This window comes from Vombatus ursinus, unplaced genomic scaffold (assembly GCF_900497805.2).
Source record: "Vombatus ursinus unplaced genomic scaffold, bare-nosed wombat genome assembly UNPS02014825.1, whole genome shotgun sequence".
Lineage (NCBI taxonomy): Eukaryota > Metazoa > Chordata > Mammalia > Diprotodontia > Vombatidae > Vombatus > Vombatus ursinus.
In genome coordinates, this window is record NW_020954603.1 from 32,663 (window position 1) to 39,581 (window position 6,919).

The 6,919-nt window shown below is 51.8% G+C and overlaps 1 long non-coding RNA gene across 2 annotated transcripts in view; it reads right to left on the bottom strand.

The window, feature by feature from the left end:
* The window catches only part of LOC114024885, a 14,862-nt gene that overhangs the window by 5,470 nt on the left and 2,473 nt on the right, over window positions 1-6,919 (bottom strand). Inside the window, exons 1-2 of one of the 2 annotated variants that reach the window (XR_003566963.1) lie at window positions 1,528-1,603; window positions 1,143-1,361 (exon numbers count right to left, since the gene is read on the bottom strand). This is a non-coding gene — a long non-coding RNA (uncharacterized LOC114024885). Of the gene's footprint in view, window positions 1-1,142; window positions 1,362-1,527; window positions 1,604-6,919 lie in introns of those variants that run through there. The other variant, XR_003566962.1, reaches the window with a different exon arrangement.

Below are 6,919 nucleotides of genomic sequence, written 5' to 3' on the forward strand. Positions count from 1 at the left end.
GTACTTGTTCACATGCTGTCTTCCCCACCTCCACACACCCCCCCCTCCACCTGGGAGCTCCTAAGAGCAGGGACGGTGCCTGGCACATAGCATGCACTTCCTCAGTGTTTGTTGACTGACTGTGCATGGCCCTGGGTTGTTGGTTAGGTAAAGGCATCAGTGCCACACTCATCAAACAGCAGATGAGCCCACGCTGGAGCGGGGGGTAGTGGACACACCAGATGACAGAGCTTGAAGCTAAAAAGGAGACAATAGGTCAAATTCTGGGGGATAAATGGCCTACACTTGGGTTCCAAAGTCACCTTCAATAGGTATAGGATAGTGGGAGTCCTGACTGGACAGACAGCTGCTTGTCTGGAAGAGACTGGCAGTCCTAGTGGACCAGAATCTCACTCACACACTAGTGTGTTAAGGCAGACAAAACCTGGCGCGCTGTGGGGCTGCATTCAAGACTAAAGAGGTGAGGCCCCATCAGGCCTCCTCTGGAGCACAGTGGTCTGAGAAGGGCTTTGAATGGGCTGGAGGGTGTCCAGAGGAGGGCAGGCAAGAGGGGGAAGGACCTGGGGTTCATGCCATGGGAGGCTCAAGGGAGGGACCCGGGGGATGCTTAACCTGGAAAGAACGTTCAGGGAGGACCCAGGGGATGCCTGGCTCCAAGTATTTGAGAGGCTGTCATGGAGGAGGGTCAGCCTTGCTCTGCTTGGCCCAGAGGACAGGGCCAGGAGCAAAGGGAGAAGGCCACAGAGAGGCCGACTGAGCTTGGTGGTCTAGAAGAGTTTTCCAGTGATGAGAGCCATCCCTGAGTGGTACGGGCTGCCTTGAGAGGTAGTGATCTCCCTGTCCTTGGAGGTCTGCAAGTAGAGGCCCCTTGTTTCTGGAATGGAGAGGGGGGCAGTCTTATTCCCACTGAGCTCCCTTCCTATGATAAGATTTTGTGATGGGGGAAACTGAGGCTCAGATTGAGAAAGTGACCTGATGTAGCCCCATGGCTGATGAGTGATCAGTTTGAAACTTTGACCTGAAGTCTCTATTGAGTATTAGTTTGGCTCCCTTTGCCTTGACCTCCTGGGCCCCTGGGCTCTGGTAGTCCCTGAGCATTGTACCATTCCCTCCCCTTGAGACCACCCCTCTTTGCCCGTCACCTGGCAGCTTGCTTGAGACAGAAGTGTCAGCTGGCCTTCAGGAGGGCCACCACTGTCACTTGGCCCAGGGCTTCCTCCATGGGGGATGTGCCTCCGTCCACTTGCCACTTTGGGGCTGGCTGGCAGATTCCTGTCCCATTCTCAGATGCCAGGGTGGCCCCCACCAGCCCCAGCAGGATGGCCATGGCTAGGCCTGGGGGACCCATCCCTGCCATCTGCCTGGAGAACAAAGGTGACAGAGGTCAGGAGGGACTGGGAAAGAGACAGCCTCTCTGTTCTCAGTCATTCATTCATTCATTCAGTAAACAATAATTAAGCACCTACTGGCTACAAGGCTCTAGGCAAAGATTAAGAAATGGCTCAGGCCTGCCCTCAAGAAGCTTACATTCTAGCAGTAGCTTCTTCCCCTCTGGGAGGGCAGGGTGATAAGGAAGCCGAGCCAAAGGACCGAGGTTGAAATTATGGCTTTTCTTCTTGTGTGACCTCAGACAGACCTTCTCCCCATTCTGGGCCTCGGTTTCCTTATCTATAAAATGAGAGAGCTGGATTTGGTTTCTATGGTTGTGTCCAGCTCCAAACACAATGTTAAGTCCTGTGCAGCTGGATAAAACAGAAGATCATGGAATACAACCCCTTCATTTTCAAAGGGGTAAAGTGAGGCCCAGGGTGGCTAGGTGGTGCAGTGGATAGAGTGCCAGGCCTGGAATCAGAAGGATCTGAGTTCAAATCCAGCCTCAAACACTTGCTAGCTATGTGACCCTGGGCAAGTCACTTCATCCTATTTGCCTCAGTTTCCTCATCTGTAAAATGAGCTGGAGAAGGAAATGGCAAACCACTCCAGTATCTTTGCCAAGAAAACCCCAAGTGGGGTCATGAAGAGTTGGACACAACTGAAATGCCTGAACAATAACTGAAAAAGGGAAGCCCAAAGTCATACAGGAGATTAATGGCAGAACTGGGATTAAAATCCAGGTCCCATGACCCTTTAGTCCAGGGCTTTTCCCACTCAATAGCACTGACTCACTTGTGCCTGAGTGGGCTCAGATTTGGTGGCCTCAGACAGTAGGGCTGCCAGCTCCCCAACTGCCCCAGAGCTGGCGTAGGGCTTGGGCCGTGCCGCCTGCCTTGATGGGCCTGCCTTGGCCCCAGGAACGCTCAGATTCTCCTGCTACAGGTCATGGGTAGCAATGGGGAGAGAGAAGATGGAGAAGCCTTGGCAGTCTGGTACAGATGACCACTAGGCACAGAGAAGGAATGTTGCTTCCTGGTCCCTTTCCCCTGGCATCAGGGCAGGCTCCAGAGACTCATAATGGGAGACTGTGGGAGGAAGACAAAGGTTTCTCTGTCCCGAGGCCAGGGCCAGCTTCTCTGGCCTTCCTAAGTGTCCTTGTTTTCTCTAGCTTTGAAGATGAAAATCCCAGCTGCCTTCTGAACCCAGAGAACAGAAAGAAGGGGAGGCGGGGATAAAAGAGGAGAGAGGGAAAGATCAGAAGGACGATGAGAGAAGAAGAAGGAGGCAGGGGAATGAGGAAGGAGAGGGGAATGAGGAAGGCAGGGGGAGAGAAGGCTGTATTGGAGCCGAGCTTGAAGGGAACGAGTGACTTGGAGAGACCAAATGAGGGAGACTTTTCAGGCAACAGGTCAGCCAGGGCTAAGGCAAGGGGTGGCAGAAGGAGTTGTGTGTGGGAAAGAGTAAGATTTGTCTGGCTGGACCATGTATTGTATGGACAGGAATAAACTGCACTAAGTCTGGAGAGGCAGGGAGGGACCAGAGGGGTTAACATTCGATTCTAGAGGGGAGAAGGAGCCCCTGGGTACTGGGGGAGGCGAAGGACAGAATCATGCTAGGGTTTTAGGAAGATCTCTTGGACAGCTGAGTGGGGCTGGAGGGGGTATCGAGGGGATGGGGAGGCCAGTGAGGAGGCCAGAGTCATAGTCTGGGTGAGAGGGATGAGGGCCTGTACCGGGGGGATGTCCGCCTGAGTGGAGAGAAGTGGACAGATCATAGGATTAGAGATTTGCATGGGGCAGATACTTGCTCTCCAGTCCAATCCCTTCTTCCTACAGATGAGGAAACTGAGGTTCAGATGTTGGAGAGGGAGAAAGGACACGGTCCCTTCAACAGAAATGGGAGATGGGCTGGTTCTGGAGTCTGAGGCCCTAGGTTCTAGTACCAAATCTACTAGTTACTCTCTCTGGGACCTGGAAGAAGGCCCTTTCCTCTCTCCCGCCTCAGTTTCCTCCACTGTAAAGTGAGGGATTTGCACTTGGGTCCATTTCAACTTTGGAGTCTCTGATCCTATGAAATCCACCCTGGAGAGTATGGAATTCTCCCCCACAGTTTTTGTCCCAGCTCATCCGCCAACTGTTTGTTTATTTTTATTCTGAACTCAGTTTTATTCAAACATCAGATGCAACAGCATTTCCACACACACAGCCAGACAGAAGAAGAGAGTTTGACATGAAGCAGAGTCTCTTTGTTATGTGCGGCTTGTCTTCGAAAAAAATGAATTCAACGTAGACATTAAACAAGTAAATTGGAGAAGAATGGAGAGGGATGAGAGAAAGGAAGGAAAAGGAAGGAAGAGAAAGCAGGGGGGTGTATGTGTGTGCATGTGTATGTATGTGTATACATGTACATGCATTTACATGCACATGGGCATAAATGTATGTGTATCTGTATGGGTGTGCATGTATATATGTGTGTGTTGTGCATGTGTATCTATGTATATGCATGCATGGTACACGTGTGTGTGGTGGTGTATTGTGCGTGCGTGTGTATGCATATGTATATATGTATTGCGGCAGTGTGTGTTTTGTGCGTGATGCACATATGTACATGCATGCGTGCACTGTGTACGTGCGTGCATACATGTGTTTGTGAGGAGGATGAAGCTGCTGAGTCAGGATGGCTTTGCATGCAATGAGACACCTGGGCCCCCCAGTTCAAAGATGCTGAGACAGAACCGTTGTGAGGAGGTGGTGGGCCAGGGCCAGCTGCCCGCCCTTGGTCGGGTAGGGAGGATTTCTGAAGCCTGAGGGCAGAGCACACAGCTTTCCTTTAAATCTCGATGGCCTCCGAGAGCAGGGCAGGGAGACCCGCCTTTCACCGTTGCTCCCAGGAATGCCAGCCGAGCAGACTTCCAAACCACCCCCAGGCCTGGAGCGCCAGCTCGCCTCAGCCTGGCACCCCCTCTGCTGCCAGTTCCCCTGGTCCTTGGAGCCCTCTCAGATCCCTCCCTGAACCTGGACCCCGGGTGACACAGGTGTGTCTAGCCACAGGCCCCCGGCCTCCTCCTGGGTGAGCTTGACTCATCTGGTGAGGCTGAAAGCTCTGCACCGCCCGGTTGTCATTGCCGTTCAGTCATGTCTGCCTGACCCTGTGGACCATAACAAGCCAATACTGGCCAGGAGATTTCTTGGCAAACAGTACTGGAGTGGTTTGCCATTTCCTTCTCCAGTGGATTGAGGCAGAGGTTAAGTGATTTGCCCAGGGTCACACAGCTAGTAAGTGTCAAGTGTTTGGTCTGAGATCAGATTTGAACTCAGGTCCTCCTGACTTCAGGGCCGGTGCTCTATCCACAGTGCCACCTAGCTGCCCCTAAGACCTGACTCTTCATCACCTTAGATACTTACTATTAACCCTGGATAAATCATTCTATCTTTCTCAGCCTCTGTTTTTTTCATCTGTGAAATGGATTAAAGATCACATGTACTTCCCAAGGTAGTTGTTAGGACCAAATAGGATAACATGTAAACATTATATGTTGTTGTTAAGCCACGACTCCATTTGGGGTTTCCTTGGCAGATACTGGAAAGGTTTGCCATTTCCTTCTCCAGCTCATTTTACAGCTGAGGAAACTGAGGCAAACAGTGAAGAGACTTGACCAGGATCACACAGCTAGTAAGTGTCTGAGGCTGGATTTGAACTCAGGTCCTCCATCGGGCAGCTAGGTGACACAGTAGATAGAGCACTGGCTGTGGGATCAGGAGGACCTGAGTTCAAATGCAGCCTCAGACACATAACATTCACTAGCTGTGTGACTTTGGACAAGTCACTTAACCCTAATTTCCTCACACACAAAAAAAGTTCCTAATGAACTCAGGTCCTCCTGACTCTAGGGCTGGCACTCTATCCACTGTGCCACCTAGCTGCCCATCACCTTCTCTGCTTCTACATAATTACAGCTGAATAGTCCTGGAGGAAGTCACCACCCCTGGCTACAGGGGTCCAAGACAAATTTGTGCCATCCAGACTCAAGTGGACCTTCTGGGTGAATCCCTTTTCTCCTTCCTTGGCTATGGGTCTCTGCTCGACCTTCCACTCACCTAGAACTGCTGTCTAAGGCTGGTTTCTTAATCACCAGACCTCATCCTTCGTGACCTCTCTCCTGCCACCACCACCTTCCCCCCTCCCCCCGGACACTGTCTCCTTGATGGGTTCTTGTGACGCCCTCCCTCCGGGTTCTCCTCCTACCTCTCTGGCTGCTCCTTCTCAGTCTCCCTTGGCTGGGTCTTCATCCAGGTCACATCTAACTGTGGGCATCCCTCGGGACTCTGTCCTGGACACCCCCTTGCCCTCTCTGCTGCTTCTTGGTGACCTCATCTGCTCCCCTGAAGGATTCCAAATCCACACACCCAGCCCCAGTCTCTCTCCTGAGCTTCATTCCCATATCACCTAGGGACATTTTGGATGGCATTTCCCGGAGGTATCTCAAACTCAACACGTCCAAAACAGAACTCAATTCTCTTCCCCCCCCCGCCCCAAATACTCCCCTCTTCTCCACTTCCCAATTTTTTGGATGGTCCCCCAGGCTCAGAGCTTCAGCGGCATCCTCAACTCCTCCTTTTCTCACCTCAAACAGACCATCAGTTACCAAACAGTGTCACTTCCATCTCTACAGCATCTCATACGCGCCTCTCTGTCACCCCTCACCAAGTCCCTACTCTATTCCCTCTCCCCTGAACTACTGCAGACCAATAGCCTTCTAACTGAACTCTTCCCACTCCAAACTAGCCACCACACATTGCCAAGATAATTTTCCTAATGCCACATTCCTCCCTTTCTCAAGAAACTTCACTGGCTCCCTTTTACCTCAAACTCCTCTGTTTGGCACTTCAAACCAAGTCTGGCTCCATTGACCTCTCTAGACATGATGCCTTCCCCTCCGTGAGGTTTCTTCGTGTCTCTGGCACTTGGCAGTGTCTGGCACACAGTAAGTGTTTAATAAATGCTTGTTGGTTGGTTGGCTGACTTGAGATTCCTGCCTTTCACACACTGTGGTCCTGCAGACTCAGCCCTCCATCTCCTAAAACTGTGCCCATGTGTGGGCTGTTCTCCACATGCCTGAGATGCTTTCTTCTTCTCTACCTCTTGGAAAGCTTAGCTCAGGGGCTACTTGATGGGGCAGCTGGGCAGTCTGGTGGATAGAGGAGTCAAGAGGACCCGAGTTCAAATCCAGTCTCAGACACTTATTAGCTGTGTGACCCTGGGCAAGTCACTCCACCCTGTTTGCCTCAGTTTCCTCATCTGTAAGATGAGCTGGAGAAGGAATGGCAAACCATTCCAGTGTCTCTGCCAAGGAAACCCCAAATGGAGCCATGGAGAGTCAGGCACTACTGAAACAACTCGATAACAACACCATTTCCTGCATGAGTTCTTTCCTGATCTCAATTTCTCAATTGTCAGCTCTTCTCTCTCCCCCTCCTCCCTCCCTCTCTCTCTCCCTCTCTCTCTCTCTCTCCCTCCCTCCTCCCTCTCTCTCTCCCTCCCTCCT